Consider the following 18,950-nt stretch of genomic DNA (forward strand, 5'->3'; position numbering starts at 1 on the left):
TGTGTCGTAAAATGTGGAAACCCACGGTTCCATCAAGGGTAGGACATGGAAACCCCAAGTTTCCCCAAACTTGGGCGCCGCTGGTTTTGGCCATGGTGCAACATGGAAACCCCAAGTTTCCTAGGCTCGAGTGCCAGGCCGCGACATCGAAACCCCAAGTTTCCCCAAGCATGGGCGCCACCATTTCGGTCATGGCACGACATGGAAACCCCAAGTTTCCCAGGCTTGGGTGCCAGGGCACGACATGGAAACCCCAAGTTTCCCTAGGCTTGGGCGTCACCAGTTTCGGTCATGGTGCAACATGGAAACCCCAAGTTTCCCCAGGTTTGGGCTCTAGGGCACAACTTGGAAACCCCAAATTTTGGGTGTGACGCGGAAGCCCCAAATTTTAGGCACCGAGAAGAAGCACCAAATTTTAGGCACTGGGCAAAAGCCCCAAATTTTGGGTGCTGGGGTGCGACATGGAAACCCCAATTTTCCCGGGCTTTGGCACCTTTTCCATCGTGGCATGGAAACCCCAAATTTCCCACCCCCAAGCAATAAAAAATTACCATATGAAGGAAGAGGAAATGGCGTGAGAGAGGGAGGGTTCTCCCGATTTGGTTGTGACAAGAGCAAAGCTCTAAATAGAGGTTACCAAGGGTTGAATCTCAGTGGATCGTGGTAACAAGGCCACTCTGCCACTTACAATACCCCGTTGCGTACTTAAGTCATTTGCAGAGGATTCTTCTCAACGACCATTTGGAATTGAACTTCAAAGCTGCCCTGACCGAAATGCTTCATGGTCACAGTTTTCAAATGACATCGACCCCTACTGCAAGTCGAGATACAGTCGAAGAGTGACATGCATTGCCTCTAGCGTGGATTCAGACTTGGAGGCGTTCAGTCATAATCTGACACACGGTAGCTTCGTGCCACTAGATTTTCAACCAAGCACGATGACCAATTGTGTGAATCAATGGTTCCTCTCGTACTAAGTTGAATTACTATTGCGGTGCAGTTCATCAGTAGGGTAAAACTAACTTTTCTCACAACAGTCTAAACCCAGCTCATGTTCCCTATTGGTGGGTGAAGAATCCAACACTTGGTGAATTCTGCTTCACAATGATAGGAAGAGACGACATCGAAGGATTAAAATGCAACGTCGCTATGAACGCTTGGTTGCCATAAGCCAGTTATCCCTATGGTAACTTTTCTGACACCTATAGCTTCAAATTCTAAAAATCTAAAGGATCGATAGGCCATGCTTTTACGATTTGTATTCCTACTGAAAATCAAAATCAAATGAGCTTTTACCCTTTTATTCCACACGAGATTTCTGTTCTTGTTGAGCTCATCTTAGGACACCTGCATTATCTTTTAACAGATGTGTCGCCCTAGCCAAACTCCCCACCTGACAATGTCTTCCACCCAGATCGACCCGAGAAATGTGACTTAAGGCCAAAAATAAGAGTAGTGCCCCACCTCTGCCCCACGAAATAAGTAAAATAACATTAAAATTAGTGGTATTTCACTTGCACTGAAAACAACACCCACTTATTCTACACCTCTCAAGTCATTTCACAAAGTCAGACTAAAGTCAAGCTCAATAAGGTCTTTTTCCCCACCGATTCTACCAAGCTCATTCCATTGGCTGTGGTTTCACTAGATAGTAGATAGGGATAGTGGGAGTCTTGTTAATACATTCATTCGTGTCACTAGTTAGATGATGAGGCATTTTGCTACCTTAAGAGAGTCATAGTTACTCCCGCCATTTACCTGTGCTTGTTTGAATTTATTCACTTTGACATTTAGAGCACTGGGTAGAAATGACATTGCGTTAGCATCCGTAGGGACCATCACAATGATTTGTTTTAATTAAACAGTTGGATTCCCCTTGTCTGTACCAGTTCTAAGTCGACTATTCGCTAGGGAAAAGCCCCCGGTAGGGGGCATTCTATGCCCATAGCCCAATTGGCACGCGAGTTCCCACCCTCACTGTGAGAGCAGCTTGGGCAGACTACCATAGTCCATGAGTTGAGGGCATAGAACCCTAGGCCTAGACCTTCGAGCCAATCCTTTTCCCAAAGTTATAGATCCGTTTTGCCAACTTCCCTTACTTACGTTGTTTTATTGACCAGAGGTTGTTCACCTTGGAGATTTGATGCGGTTATGAGTACGACCGGGCATGAACGGTACTCGGTCCTCTATATTTTGAAGGGTTGTTGAGGGTGGATTGGACACCACAAGACGTGTGGTCCTCTTCCAACTGTTGGACCCTATCTCCGGGTGAACTGATTCTAGGGTGGGCAAGCTATTAAAAAGAAAAGATAACACTTCCCAAGGCCCCCAATGATGTCTCTAGATTTCCTAACATTTCCGCCTGCCACCATGTCCCGGTTCTAGAATATTAACTCAATTCCCTTTCGATGCTCGTGTAGAGTGCACCCTTGATACAAGGCTTCCCCATCTCTTAGGATCGACTAACCCATGTCCAAGTGTTGTTCAAATGGAACCTTTCCCCACTTCAGTCTTCAAAGTTCTCATTTAAATATTTTCTACTACCACTAAGATCTGCACTGGGGGTTGATCCACCCAAGCTCACACCCAAGGTTTCTCAACGACCCCTGCATCCTCCTGCTCATCGAAGCCAGCCAATTGCTCCAACGGTCGAGTATAGGTTGTGCGCTTCAGCACCATCCATTTTCAAGGATAGTTGATTTAGCAGGTGATTTGTTACACACTCCTTAGCGGATTTTGACTTCCATCACCACCGTCATGTTGTCTTAATCAACCACCACCCTTTGTGGGATCTAGGTTAGCACACAATTCGGCACCATAACTCAACTTTCGGTTCATCCTGCATTGCTAGTCTTGCTTACCAAAAATGACCCACTTGGAGCTCTCGATTCCATGGAACAGCTCAATGGAGCAGCCGCACTCTCTTACCTATTTAAAGTTTGAGAATAGGTTGAGGGCATTACACCCCCTATGCCTCTAATCATTTGCTTTACCTGATAAAACTTGCACCTAAGCTCCATCTATCTTGAGGGAAACTTCAGAGGAAACCAGCTACTAGATGGTTTGATTAGCCTTTCACCCTATCCCCAGGTTAGATGAACCATTTGCAGGTCAGTATCACTATGAGCCTCCACCAGAGTTTCCTCTAGCTTCGCCCTGCTTAGGCATAGTTCACCATCTTTCGGGTCCCAACAGGTGTGCTCACACTTGAACCCTTCGCATAAGCTCAAGGTTGGTCGGCGATGCACCCCCCCAAAGAGGGGATCTCACCCGTCAGTCCTTGCACCTCGTAGGTTTTCAAACCCACTGAATCGCACAAATGTTAGACTCCTTAGTCCGTATTTCAAAACGCGTCAAATGGAAAGCTTGCCAACCAACACCACGAGTGCGCAGGTGTAGACGACTTGCCACAAGGGCACATGCTTTGTTCCTTGACCACCGTAATGGCAAACCGAAAAGCAGTAATCCACCCGTGCTTGTGACGATGCAGCAGCCTGTGTTAGTTTGTAACTCAAGTCGAGCGGTGGACCAACCTGAGCCGTTCCACATCTGACTGAGACGCATCGACAGCCTCCATCTGCTTCCCTCCCGTCAATTTCAAGAACTCTATAACTCTCCTTTCAAATTCCTTTTCATCTTTCCCTCGCGGTACATATTCGCTATCGGTCTCTCTCTCGTATTTAGCCTTAGACGAAATTTACCACCCAATTAGAGCTAAATTCCCAAACAACCTGACTCGCCGACAATGCCTCATGATGCGGCAGGGTCTCGACCCGATGGGACTTTCACCCTCTTAGGCACCCCCTTCCAAGGGACTTGACCCAGGTCCGCTACTGAGGATGGTTCTACAAATTACAATTTAGGTGATGCTGCCGCACGATTTTCATGCTGGGCTCTTCCCAGTTCGCTCGCTGCTACTAGGGGAATCCTTGTAAGTTTCTTTTCCTCCACTTAATTATATGCTTAAACTCAGCGGGTGTTCTCACCTAAGCTGAGGTCACAAACTTGGAGCTAAATCTACCCTACCTAATGGGAGGACAAGAGAGAGCAAATAGAGTTTGAGCGATGCCACATAAAGCCCACATCAGCTAACACCAATTGCCCATCCAAGGGGACAAGATCACCGCTCGCCGATGCATGCCACGGAAAACCACTTGAGGTATTTCAGCCAACCACACCGCATTGGGCACGGATGACTAGCTTTGCTACTCCCTAACATATTGCAGGGAGCGTGTTTGAATGGGATGCGACATACAGACAAATGTGCCCTCAACCGAGGCCTTGGGCGGAAATTGTGTTCAAAAACTTGATGATTCATGGCATTCTAAAATTCACACTAAGTACCACATTTCGCTACGTTCTTCATCATAAAAAGAGCCGAGATATCTATCACCGAGAGTGATTTCCACGTATTACCGAAAAATCAGCCACAACACTGAATAAGGGAACCCCCCACAACAGATGTAAGGCTAAGGGCCAAAAGGAGGAAAGGAGAAAAATGCATGGAAGAAAGAGAAACAAAGGTGTCTACCCCCCTCACAGGAGGAGGCTCAAACAGAGAATAATCTCCCCGAGCCCCATGCCCTCACAAAAATGGGGGAATGCATGGACAACAATTGAGAAGGACTAGGGTGGCCACCCCAGGAGCTCGCACTGCTTTTAATCCTTCGAACATTATTCCACAACAATTCCCCCTTTTCTCCGTAAAGCTAGGGACCGAAAGGAAGAATGGAGATTAAACATGGTTATCGGCTCACAAGGGGAGGCTCAAGCAAAGCACAAGCCTCCCAAGCCCCGTGCCTTCACAAAAATGGGGGAATTAAAGGGGAAAACGATCGAGGAGGACTAGGGTGGCCACCACGGGAGCTCGCACTGTGTTTCATCCTTCCCGAACACTAATCCACAATAATCCCACCTTTTCTCCTTAAAGCTAGGGTCCAAAAGGAAGAATGGAAGAAAACAACATGAAAGAAAGGGATATCAATTGTGGCTACTGGCTCACAAGGGGAGGCTTCAAACAAAGAAAAAGATTCCCTAACCCCATGCCTTGGAAAAAAGTGGGGAACTGCAGGGGACGACAATCGAGAAGGACTAGGGTGGCCACCCTGAGAGCTCACATTGCATTTCATCCTTACCGAACACCAATCCACAACAATCCCACCTTTTCTTGATAAAGCTAGCGGCCAAAAGGAAGAAGGGAAGAAAACAACATGAAAGAAAGAGAGATATCAAACGTGTCTACCAGCTCACAAGGAGAGGCTCAAACAGAGAACAAGCTTCCCCAACCCCGTGCCTTCGCAAAATGACGGGAACTACAGGGGACGACGATCGAGAAGGACTAGTGTGGCCACCTCTGGAACTCACACTACTTTTCGTCCTTCTTGAACACCAATCCACAACAATCCCACCTTTTCTCTGTAAAGCCAAGTGCCAAAAGAAATAAGGGAAGAAAACAACATGAAAGCAAGAGATATCAAACGTGGCTACCGGCTCACAAGGGGAGGCTCAAACAGAGAAAAAGCTTCCCAAACCCCGTGCCTTCGCAAAAAGGGGGGAACTGCAAGGAACTCACACTATCTTTCATAATTCCCAAACAGCAATCCAAAATCCCACCTCTTCTCCATAAAGGTAGGGGCAAAAGGAAGAAGGGAAGAAAACAACACCAAAGAAACAAAGATCCCAAGAAAAGAGAGAAGATCAACAACACGCCAAGTAGATGTCTGCTAACCAAAAAGAAATGATATAAGGCACCCAATCAAAAAGCATCCCACCTCTTCACACCCTCCCACATACATTACAACACAACGCTCTTTCTAGCTTACAACATAACAAACAACAATCAAACAACCAAGAAAATAAATCACAACCTAAACTTGACCACTAAAAAAGAGAAGGGCCACGATGAGACCAGTGTTTGGAGCACGTTACTGATAGGTAAGCAACCCCACAACCCAACAAAAGGCTTCAAACAACAAATAGATTACTAATAGCAAACCCACCTTGCTATTGCACCCCTTCATGTACAAAACACCCAACAACCTTTCCAGTGAGAAAGTCAATGGGGTCAAGAATCAAACTCCAAAGAGGAGTTGTCATGGGCCGACACTCAATGCTAGAGAAAGCCACATGCCACAAATACATAAATGGTGCAAGGCCACTAAAGAGAGGAAAGTACGCAAAATGTACACCACAAAACAAAGAAATGACCAAGTCCCACAAAAAACCCACAATCCAAAGGGAGCAACAAAGACACTACCCGCTACTTATTTTTTCCTTATAAGGGGAGTGGCTCATGAGAGGATGAGGAATTCCCTCGATGGTAAAGGCACGAGATAAGATTGCCACCCTCATGCCCATTGGCGGGGAAAATTTCAATCTCGATGGAGCTCAAACCAAGGGAGGGGTTTTTCATTACCTGGACACCCAACCCTTCCACGAGGGCATATCGAAGAATAGTCGGGAGGACTAGGGTGGCCAACCCAATGGGTTGAATCACTGTTCATCCATCCTGTCATGCCCCTACACCTACAGTAGTCTTTCAACCACTTATAGCGAGGTGCGGCACTACCAACCGTTTTCTTTTCACCAATACTTATGATTGTAGACTACGCCTTAACATTCCATACTTAGTTTTATTTTCGTTACCAAGTATTATTAATGTGCCTTTATACCAATGAGCACCCATACACATTCATTATCAACAACATTATAAAAGAGAAATGCACAACAGTATAAAGGGAGGGGCAACTCCCTGCAATATGAGTCTGCCCGAATGTCAATATATGTATAATTTTCCACTTTTACAAAGTATAGACTAAGTCCTTGGGAAACCCCAAATTATACTTAGCCAAATTTCCAACTTCGGAAAACTCGGTTGCCCAGCTTGTCGGCACCTCCGCACGGTCGTCGCATGACTCTCCAACCCTTCGTTCACCTCGTCGCACGTCTTCGCTGGTTCGCTCTTCATTTGGTCGCAAATGCCTAAACTGTGTATACCTGCCCACACGCAGTCCCGCTTGCCAACTCTTGGCAATCGCCCAAATCATGTGAACAACATGTAGTACCGCCTGCCCAACTCTACAACCTCTAGTTCCAACCTTCGTTTCATGGTCGTGTCGTTTGCCCAACTTGGGTGCACCTCCAAGTCGCCACACACGGGTGCCTCCAATAGAGACACACTTCCGTTCACAACCCAACACACCAACAAGTCTCTGTGCACACTTGCACGATGGGCGGGCGCTCACCCGAGTCGCTAAGACACCCATGTCAAGCCTTCGCACAAACCGGCTGCCACATATCCACAGTGCACGCCTCACCCAATACCAAGTTCAATGCTCTTCTTCCGTGTGACTAGCCCAAGAATGGGTGCATGTGAACTACGCCTTTCCTCCTTGAATCTGCTCACTTAGATCTGCGCTCAACTCCCTTTAGCGAAGATGTTCAAGCGTTGGTTGATTGCTGTCCAAATGAGCCAATGCAACACAAATATATATGCGTTGGAGGGGAGGTCATGGCTTACCCAGCCAACCTCACCCATGCCCTTGCTCCATCGCAAAAGCCCCTAAGTCACTAAGTCAGCCTCCTCACAAATGCACATAAGTGTCATCGCATGTTTGGAGAGCTTGCACTTTCCACCGTCGCGCTTCAAGTCAGAGTTTGTACATCGTGTAACCGCTGCCCGTTCAGACTTCAACTACGCGCACGAACGTCCGCCTGCGCACCCAAAACCGCAGGTCGTTACATCCTCCTCCACCTGAAGTCATTGTCATCCTCGACAACTTACCATCCTGGTAGCCATCCACCAAGATCAACAATATCCATGATGTCAACTCCTCCACATACTGCAAACATCTCTGCAACATATGTAGAACCATTGTCTCCATCATGTCTCATCCCGGCAACCATCTGTCACCAAGATCACCATACCAAGGTATACACCTCATCGGTATGTCATACATCAGAGATCATCTCAATCCACGATCATTGATCACCCTATCACAATCTCCACATGGTGCTCTCCATCATGGAAGGCTAGTCCTTCCATCTCAAGCTACATGCTCACTGCAACATCCCGTGTCGACCTCATCATGTGTCATCATGTTCCTCCCTTGTTATGGGCCTTTGCACCTTCTACCATAAGGTCACAAACATCCCCGACAAGTCCTACAACAATCAACAATCCTTGCTTCTCCATACAAGGTCTCATCATAGTCATCCATGGCAAGATCCTCCAAAGCATCGGCAAACTGGCTTTGCCTTTCCCTGCATACGGTCCATCTACCAAATGCTCAAGTGAAACACAATTATCACTAGTACTTACATCATCAACATGAGGCTCATCCATATGAGTATCCTCATTCATCCATGTCTCCAAATTGCACGATTCTGGTCCAACTTGATCAATCTCAAGTTCATCCTCCATCGTTGTCACATCTGCAACATCTTCGATCATCATGACTTCCTCTTCCTTGTTAGCACAATCTGCAACTTCACCTTGCTCCATTGTCCAACCAAGTTGAACAAGTTCATCTTCAACATTCTTTTCCAAGACTTCAAGTTCCTTTCTAATCCGGGGGTTCTCTTCTTTTATCTGCTTCAACCTGTATAAGGTAAGCAAGAGCTTCCCTTCGCATTCTTCCAAACCTGCCATGCCTTGTCATTCAGCTTGGCCCAAGCACTAAGCTTCACCTCTGCTAAACCTGTTTCACCATTCACCAGCTTCACCAAGTTCCCTACAACCATGAACCGGCCCCTATTCCACTTGTATGTGAAACTAGCTTCCTTCACCTGCAAGTACCTGCTTCCACTGTCACTTCGTCACGAGCAACCTTGCTCTAACACCAGCTCCAACCAAGCTCTGATACCAACTTCATTTCGGTGAAGTTGTGTAGCAGCTTCAACCAGGATATCAGCTCTGATACCAACTGTCACGCCCCCAATTCTTTTTTCCTTAAATTGGCCGGGTGCAACACCGCCTAAGTTACCAACTCTTTCCATAGTTAGATTAACTTTACGAACTACGCCTTCAACAATTCATAATAACCATGAATTAACATTATTAATGTGCGGAATCCATTAATAATACATGAACAACAATAATAACCCAACAATATGCAAGAGGAAATCTTCTTTTATTATATATGAAGAAATATTACAATGACCGGGAGTGGCGCTCCACCGGCGTTCATAAACGAGGTTGGGCGCCCACCCATGCCAGAGCGCACAGCGGTCACACCACAACACTCCACCCAAAATACAATATAACAACACACGAGTTTATGTCAAACGTGCGGGCGCACCCGTGCATGACCCGCGCCCATGTACAACCGAACTCGTTCACCAAAACTCAACGGGCAGGCACCCTAGCGCACCCTCCACCATGCCTTAATCGATATATCACCAAGTGCCAAACCCGTGCAAGAGTTTCCTAGTGGGCGGGCGGATGTGCGTTTCCCTTTGCTGCGGCTTCACTCTTCCCTTTTGCGCACTTCTTTACTTCACTTGTGACAAGCCAAGGTTGATTCTCCAAATTCCATTATCGCCCAAGAGTTTATACGCTCCCATGGTGGCAACTTCCCTCTCAGCTGACTCTCCATTTCACCGCGTCATTCATCATATGTCGTCTCTCTATGTGTGGTCGGCCCGTCCATGGTGCGGGACCGCCCCACCTAACGTGCCCATCTCATATGTTTGCCCACGGTCGATTCATTCAGCAAGTTCGCCTAACTTGCCTATAAATGATGGATCACCATTCGCCCTCATAATATATGTGTGCCTTGGTTCTCCATCGCGTTTTCCATTCCTTAGTCAATTTTTATGAGTGGGGAGCATGTGTGCCTGGCTATACAACCGCAGGGCATTACACATCCCATACTGACCCCACCCTGACAATTTCCCCTCACAGAACGTTTGAGCTACCAGTCGTTTGCGCAACCACTCCCTCCACCCAACCACCAGCAAAAATCTCACCCAAGAAACACATCAACCACCGTCACCTTTTCGAGAGAGCCAACTATGGAATCCCGCAGCATTGGCCCATGCCTTCCAATGAAAAAAATATCGAGCACCACTGCTACGAATGAGTCTAAATTTATCCATCGTATTTCCAAAGCACCTCAACCGTAGCAACCATGCTCGGCCGAATAGATCGTAGGAAGGGCTCCCAAGAAACAAGCTTCCGAACCCCCTACAGAAACACATTGGGGGAAAGAAAAAAAAAGGATGGGTGGGACAAGCACAAGCATGGCTTGCAAGAACACACGCAAAAAAACAAGCATTACCTCAAGACAAGCAACCAACAATGTTCCCGCCAAACACCAAACCCACTCCCGTAGAGACACACCACACAGTCCCACATTGCAATCGAAACCCAACCAACCCAAATCAAAAAAGAAAACCCCTGTTATCAATCATCCTACCGTAGGTTCACATATGGTAACCTTGTTATGACTTCTCCTTCCTCTAAATGATAAGGTTCAATGAAATTCTCATGACGTTGATGACAGCGAACCACCATTGTCGATGCAATCCAAACACTTCATCAGATCTTTCAATCGGTAGGAGCGACAGGCGGTGTGTACAAAGGGTAGGGACATAGTCAACACAAGTTGACGACATGCGCTTACTAGGAATTCCTCGTTGAAGACCAATAATTGCAATGGTCTATCCCCATCACAATGCAATTTGAGAAGATTTCATGGTCCTCTTGAACTAGGAAGAAAAATTCGTTGGCAGCATTAGTGTAGCATGCATGTGACCCAGAACATCTAAGGGAATCACAAACCTATTATTGCCTGAAACTTCCATGGCCTAAATAGCCATATTCCCTCTAAGAAGCTGGCCACGAAGGGGAACCTCTGCATAGCTAGTTAGCAAGCAAAGGTCTCATTTTTTATCGAAATTAACCAGACAAATCGCTCCAACAACTAAGAACGACCACGCACCACCACCCACAGAATCAAGAAATAACTCTCGATCTATCAATCCTTACTATGTCTGGACTTGGTAAGTTTTCCCATGTTGATTCAAATTAAGCCACAGGCTACACTCCTGGTAGTGCCCTTCCATCAATTCCTTTAAGTTTCAACCTTGCGACCATATTGCCCCCAGAACACAAACACTATGATTTCTCAGAAGGCATTGGCAAAGTCCTTAGAGCAACATCCATTGTTCCCTGGTCGGCATCGTTTATGGTTGAGACTAGGACAGTCTCTGATCGTCTTTGAGCCCCCAACTTTCGTTCTTGATTAATGAAAACATCCTTCGCAAATGCCTTCGTAGTGGTCCATCTTTCATAAATCCAATAATTTCACCTCTCACATTGAAATACAAATGCCCCCGACAGTCCCTATTAATCATTACTCTGGTCCGAAAGGCCAACACAACATGACCAGACTCCTATCACGTTATTCCATGCTAATGTATTTAGAGCATAAGCTTGCTTTGAGCACTCTAATTTTTTTAATGTATCAGCGCTAGAGCCACGACCCAGCCAATTAAGGCCAAGAGCACGCCACCGACAAAAGGGACGGAAGGACAGGTGCACACCAAGTAGGCAGACTGACCTTTATGACCCAAGATCCAACTAGGAGACTTTTAACTACAACAACTTAAATATACGCTATTGGAGTTAGAATTACCGCTGCTGCTGGCACCAGACTTTCCCTCCAATGGATCCTTGTTAAGGGATTTAGATTTTACTCATTCCAATTACCAGACTCGATGAGCCCTTATTGTCACTACCTCCCCATGTCAGGATTGGGTAATTTGCCCTGCTGCCTTCCTTGGATGTGGTAGCCATTTCTCAGGCTCCCTCTACGGAATCGAACCCTAATTCTTCATCACCCATCACCACCATGGTAGGCCTCTATTATACCATTGAAAGTTGATAGGGCAGAAATTTGAATGAAGCATTGCCAACACAAGGGTTGTGCGATCCGTTGAGTTATCATGATTCACCGAAGAAGCAGGCAAGTCTGCGCTGGCCTTTCATCTAAAAAAGTCATTCCTTCCAAAGATTTGGGACTTGGTGCATGTATTAGCTCTAGAATTACTACGATTATCCGAGTAGTATGGTACCATAAAAAAAACTATAACTGATTTAATGAGCCATCCACAGTTTCAAAGTCTGAATTAGTTCATACTTAGACATGCATGGCTTTATCTTTGAGACAAGCATATGACTACTGGCAAGATCAACCAGGTAGCACCCTCCCACTTCAAAGGGAATTTTGGGGCACTCTCTTACCAAGAGCCAACCTGAACACCCATCAAGTCAAAGAGATAACAAAATATCATGTAAAAATTTTATGCCTTGCACCTCTTGCATCCCAAGAAGGAAGCACACGCAACATGCCAAGGAAATGGCAAACAAATCGGTAGACCTTCCAAGCCACAATGCACCAAGGCCACTTCGGAGTTTGCAACCACGGCCCAACCAACAATAAATTGAGCAATCACTCACTCACTCCCTTAGAAATGCCTCCAAAAGCCTCCACACCCCACACTGAGGCCACCTAGGAGTCCACCCGGACAACAGCAATAGTGGGCCTCGATGTCTCGATCGACTGCGGTAGCCTTGATGCAAAGGAAATAAATGGAGAACGACCAACCATGCAACCTCTATATTATAAATGAGCCCCAACCCTCCCCACCTCGCACTGAGGCCACCTAGGAATCCACTTGGACAATAGCAACAATGGACCTCGATCTCTTGATCACCTGCATTAACCTCGATGTGAAGGAAAAGGAAGGAAATAAAAAGAGGATGACCGACTGCAAATCCTATCATAGAGAGGCCATACAAACCTCTCTGTCCCACATTTATGCCACCTAGGAGTCCACCCAGACAACAGCAATAGTGGACCTCGATTAGATGATCGCTTACAACAGCCTCAACAAAAAGGCAAGGGGAGGAAATAATACAAGACAAACTGAGCCCGCAACCTCCCTTAGAAATGCCCCCCAACCCTCCCATCCCTGCACAGAGGCCACCTAGGAGTCCACCTAGACAGCATCAATGATGGACCTCGATCACATGATCTCCTGCGGTAGCCTCAATGAAAAGGAAATAGAAGGAAATAAAACAAAACCAATCGAGCCCACAACCTCTCTTAGAAATGCACCCTGACCCTCCCCGCCCCACACCGAGGCCACCTAGGAGTCCACCCGAAAAACAACAATGGTGGACCTAGGTCACTTGACCGCCTGTGGCAACCATGATGTAAAGGAAAAGGAAGGAAATAAATGCAAACCAAGAGGCTCACTACACAATACAAGAACATATCCAAACAGGAGGAGGTATCGGGCAGCTCCGCACCCCACGCACCCTACATACAGGCAACCTAGAAGATTTCCCACAGCTTTACCAACTGGATAATGAGTAATTTTCACCTACGGCCACCTCCACATAGAGGAGGGAGGTTGAAGTGTTCCACCTCAAAATCCTTCTTCTAGATAGCCCTCACCATCAACGTAGCAAGCCTCCTCCCCATTGGACCACGAGCGCATACAAAATTTAAACAGAAATGCCAATAAACATTGTGACTTAACATTTCCAAATGCAAAAGCCTACCACACACGCGAGATGCAAGGAAAAGGCTGACTGCTCGATCAAACATATGGGCCAATACATCTATCAAAACATCAAAGCCAACAAAACCACAGACGATGTGCACTTTGAAAGTAATGCTAACCCTTAACTTTGCAATAAGGAGAATAGCGCCTCACATCGCCCGATGGAAATGACAAGCAAGAGGGAGGGTAGGTGGTTTACAACCAAAACCCTTCCATGTTCCTCTTAAATGTATGAATCTCAATTAAAAATTCCAACACAAAACGAGTACAAGCATAATAAACTGGCACCATAAACAACCAAACAATGAAGAGGCTAGCCGTCACTTGGAGCCACACCACAACAACCCATACAACTCTGAGAATTTAGAGCAGAAGGGGAATTGTTCACATACGACTCCTGAGACAAGAATGGCCAACATTACCAATCATGTGCTACCGAGTGGGTATGGAGAGAAGATGAAAATTGAGCACTCTACAAATGACCTAGGGCCATTCTTGAGGCAAACCCAAAAAACCAACTCAATTACCAACCCACCTTTCACACGAAAAGAAAATCCTTCCCCAGCAAATAGGGAGGAGGTGAACAATATAACGATGAGCCAATTTCAGTGGAGCCACACATGGCTACCTAGCCCAATCAAAATTTTCTATTCGTAACAATCGAGGGGCACGATAGTGACATAGGCATGATGGAGTTTTGGGTTTCAATCTGGTACCACAACAATGAAGACTCAAAGGAGCGCTAAGAAAAATTTAACATTTTTATCATTCAGATGGGCAAGAGGGATGGGGATGAGCATGGCCAACATTACTGCTCATGTGCTACTGAGTGGGGATGCAGAGAAGATGAAAATCGGCCACCCTACAAATGACCCAAGGCCATCATTCAAGCAAACTTGACAAAACAACTCAATTACCAACCCACCTTTCACACCGAAAGAAAACCTATCACTTATATCATTTGGATGGGCACCAGGGACCAAGACTAGCCAGGAAGCCACACTACAACAACCCATACAACTCTAACAAATTAGAGAGTAGAAGGGGAATTATTCACATATGCCTCCTGGGACGATCATGGCCAACATTACCACTCATGTGCTACCGAGTGGGGATGGAGAGAAGATGAAAATCGGCCACCCTACAAATGACCCAAGGCCATCATTCAGGAAAGCCCAAAAAAACAACTCAATTACCAACCAACCTTTCACATGAAAAGAAAACCTGTCACTTGTATCATTTGGATGGGCACAAGTTGACCAGGACAAGCCCAGGAGCCACACCACAACAACCCATACAAATCCAAGAACTTAGAGAGGAGAAGGGGAATTTTTCACATATGCCTCCCTAGACGAGCATGGCCAACTTTACCGCTCATGTGCTTTCGAGTGGGGATAGAGAGAAGATGAAAATTGGCCACCCTACAAACGACCCAAGGCCATCATTCAGGCAAACCCGAAAAAACAACTCAATTACCAACCCACATTTCACACGAAAAAAAACCTGTCACTACTATCATTTGGATGGGCATGAGGGGACCAGGACGAGCTAGGGAGCCACACCACAACAATCCATACAACTCCAAGGACTTAGATAGTAGAAGGGGAATTGTTCACATATGCCTCCCGAGAAAAGCATGGCCAACATTACCGTGCATGTGCTACTGAGTGGGGATGTAGAGAAGATGAAAATTGGTCACCCTACAAATGACCCAAGGCCATCGTTAAAACAAGCCCGAAAAAACAACTCAATTACCAATGTACCTTCCAAACAGAAAGTGTGATGTAGGAAAGTGTTCCCTTTGCGGACAGAGGCAACCCGTCTAGCCCTAGAGTGGGTCTAGTCACAAACAAGGATAGATCAACAATAAATTTCCTTAAACAATCATAGTTGGAGGCCTACCTCAATCGGTGGTCGATGGAGTTCCGTTGCGCTGTTCCATTTTTCGCTTCCTTCTCCTAATGAGTGATCAACCTGAAACAATGCAAATGAAATACAACAAAGCACGTAACTATTTACTCACAAAGTCAAGAAGACATGAGAAATGAAGTAAATTACATACGAGACATAGGAAAACATCATCGATTGTATTAATAATGAAATAAGAGTAAGCTTACAACCAAAGTCTTGACGTCACAAGCCTTCTCAGAGGGATCCAGCTAGCATGTTCTTCAAGCATTCACTCTTTGAAGATGGATTTCCCAACATACAATATCTCTCTCACTCATAATTTTTACACAAGATTAAGGGCACTTCACAACCTTCCACAAGCTATCAATGATCCCACACTTGTCACACTCACACCAGCTATCTAGCAAATCCACAAACACCAACAGCACTGCTCAACTAGCCAACTATCAAAAACTAGCAATGCATAGCAATGGTGAGAGTTTAAATAGGAGAAGGAGTCTCCATGAAAGATGGAAGAGTGAGCTTATCCCCAAGGAAGGTAGCACAAATGATGGAACTACCACGCCATAGAAAGGGGGGCGATGTAAACTATGCCAACAACCAAGTCTGGAGTCATTTGGAAGGCCAAATGTTGGAACAAATTTTCCCAATCTGGATCATCACGGGGACATAACTGACTCTTAGTGCTGACATCGCTAGTGAGTAATGTAGCCAGACAGATCATTGCTAAAGATAATAAGTAACCTCGCGCTAGAGCATGAAATCGGACCGTTGTAGGAATCAGATGTACTTCCACGCTGGCAGTGTAGCTGCACTGTTTATGAGTGCCCTTCAGCACGTATATTTTGTCCACAGATGTGATGAGGCAGATAACTTAGGAAAAATGGGTTTTTGGGTAGCACAAGAGAGCATTTGATCAATACGAACATGTTTTACTTGGACACATGACATAGTAGAAGGACTAGAGTGAAGACAGTGACAAATTACTATGTAATAGATGCCCCTTAAAGTATGAAGCCTGAGAAAGTGGGAGGGGTGAAATTCTTTACAAAACTGACTGAGATGGAACACCATCTGGAAGAACCTGCACACAAGTGTAACTGATATCTCCGATAATGAATTACATGTAGTCTAGGCATGGGCTCAGCCATCCAAAAGACATACGAACTAGGTCTGTGGTATGGACACAGCCATCCAGCTAATAAGACCATGATAATGATAAAGATATGGTCACAACCATCCATGAAGACTGAAGTATGGTCACAACCATCCATCAATGGGTCCTGTAATCACAAACCAATCCACACAACCTAAACATGGGTAATCTGAGTTCGGGGTCTTGGACCCAACTAATCATAGTACAAATTCTAACATGCGAATATATGTGCTGAGGTCGAGCATGATAGAAAATCGCTTGATTACTGGTCGATGATGAAAACCATTAACAAGCGTGAGAGAAACCATTAATAATGCTAATGGTTCTCAAGGTACTAGCTAGCACAATCCACAAAGTGTGAAAAAGGAGTTGAATTCAAACACTCATGGAATCACCTAATCGATGACCAATGATGAAAGTCGACAATTAGGTGTGAAGAACTTGCCATTGAGGCATGCAAGCTCTAAGGTACCAAAGGGGATCTCTAGATCAATCTCCTGGATAATGAGCTGATGTTGACAGGAGACGACCCATCGCAGGAGGGCCATAATGTTTCCCCCATCAATGACACGAGATGAGGAACAAGTGGTAGATGGTGAAACATAGTATCAGAGGAAAGGCGAGGGTGTAAACTGCAGAAGGATTATACTCTTGAACATGACAGTGACACGACTCCGGAGGGTGGCAGCATTCAGGTACCAAGGCATCAAAGGCTCAATGAAGACAGCGTGAATCGGATGGAATGAGGCTGAATGGTAACCTAAATGGAAGGCCAAATGACGATGTGTGGATGTCCCAACCTGAAAAGAAGCAAAAGTGTCGATGTTCAAGAGTGAGTAGCTACCATAGAAAATCAATGATAAACCTGCCATTGAATCCAACCTAGTAGTAGTTTAACGAGCCCTAGGGAGGAGAAGCTCGAGTCTCGTCATGGTGACGAGTTCAATGTCATTAGGGTTTAATGAGTCTGACATAGGTACAACTCAAAGCCTTTTTCATGATTAGAGAGTTTGAAAAAGACACGGAAAAGAAAACTCCAGGGGGGTCCCTTTTTGTAGATTTGTGTCTCTCGAGCCCGAAAATGTATAAAACGATACTCAAAAGAACTGCCCAACCATTACGATCGAGGAGTAATTTTCATAATGGTGACTTCAACCCGAAAAAGTAGAAAAGCGATTGAAATCATGTCGTTTCATAACCAATAATGAGCTTGAAACGACAAAGGCCCAATGATCTTTTCATGTTTACATGGTCGGAAAAGAGCTTAAAGGCGACTGCATCTTATTTCATTTAACAAGTCAAGAGGAACAACTCAGCTATCTTTTCATTTTTCAAGTTAGAAAAGAGCGTTAAAGACGACTTTACAGATCAAGAGTACACAAAGCTGGCATAGCCCCACTACCTGTAGTTCTGCACAAATCACGTCAAACGTAAACCCAATCGATATAAAATGAACAATATACGTGGAGACATAGTTAAAAAACCAAATTTTAACTAACCATGTGATAAAAAATGAGAAAAAACCCACATTTATAAAATATAATTTTTAATTTTTGAAAAATTACTATAAAAGGGGGGGTAATTCATTCATTTTTACCATTGGTACTGTTCATTTCACCTTGGAGAAATTTGGAGCACCAAAGTTGGTGAGCTGATTTCGGCCCCATTTGTCCACCGTTCATCTTGAAACTTCTTCCAAGTAGATAGAATTCATCATCCACTTCAATTCAATGTCTTTTTTATGCATTTTGATGTTAGATGTGTTAGTTTAGGCAGATTTTTTGAGTCGGGCTCCGCTGCTCGGTCATCGGGGGTATACTGTTCGGGTATGCGATGACCAAAAATATTTACACATAAGGTTCCCCGATCATCGTGAGAAAGTGATGTAATTCCGCGATGACCACGAAAATATATAACTGGAAACCTCGCGCCATCACGTCTGTTTTAAAAACAGATGTGATGGCGACGAAAAATTATGTTTTTGTGAAAAATATGGATTAAAATTTGCAAACAAAGTGCTAATTTGTTTTTTCTCATCATGCAAGCCATAATGGCATTTTTCTGGAAAGAATGAACGCATGATGATAATGATGTGGAAGCTTTCACTGAATTGGGATGCTGAAATGCATTACGAGCATGCAGATTGCTAAAATTCTTCCTTACTCCGCACCTTCAGTCTCAACCCTATTTACTGGAGTTACTGATTCGAGCCTGGAATCCCACAGACAGGAAATTCATTATTCGAGGCCGGGACATTGAATTCGATGCCACAGACATATATTTTCTGACCTGGTTGTCCCGTCACGGT

The 18,950-nt window shown here is 45.2% G+C and overlaps 2 non-coding genes and 1 pseudogene across 2 annotated transcripts; all 3 read right to left on the bottom strand.

The window, feature by feature from the left end:
• Positions 1-622: 622 nt before the first annotated feature.
• On the bottom strand, positions 623-4,000 carry LOC149157308 (25S ribosomal RNA). Its single transcript, XR_016262108.1, has one exon. It is a non-coding gene; the product is annotated as a 25S ribosomal RNA (ribosomal RNA).
• A 247-nt stretch (positions 4,001-4,247) lies between these two features.
• LOC149157309 (5.8S ribosomal RNA) lies at positions 4,248-4,401 on the bottom strand. Its single transcript, XR_016262172.1, has one exon. It is a non-coding gene; the product is annotated as a 5.8S ribosomal RNA (ribosomal RNA).
• A 6,005-nt stretch (positions 4,402-10,406) lies between these two features.
• Positions 10,407-12,205, bottom strand: LOC149157310 (18S ribosomal RNA; annotated as a pseudogene).
• Between the last annotated feature and the right edge of the window lie 6,745 nt (positions 12,206-18,950).

This window comes from Pinus tabuliformis, chromosome 5_2 (assembly GCF_031772625.1).
Source record: "Pinus tabuliformis cultivar Carrire ecotype Pingquan chromosome 5_2, CPIR1, whole genome shotgun sequence".
NCBI classification, from domain to species: domain Eukaryota; kingdom Viridiplantae; phylum Streptophyta; class Pinopsida; order Pinales; family Pinaceae; genus Pinus; species Pinus tabuliformis.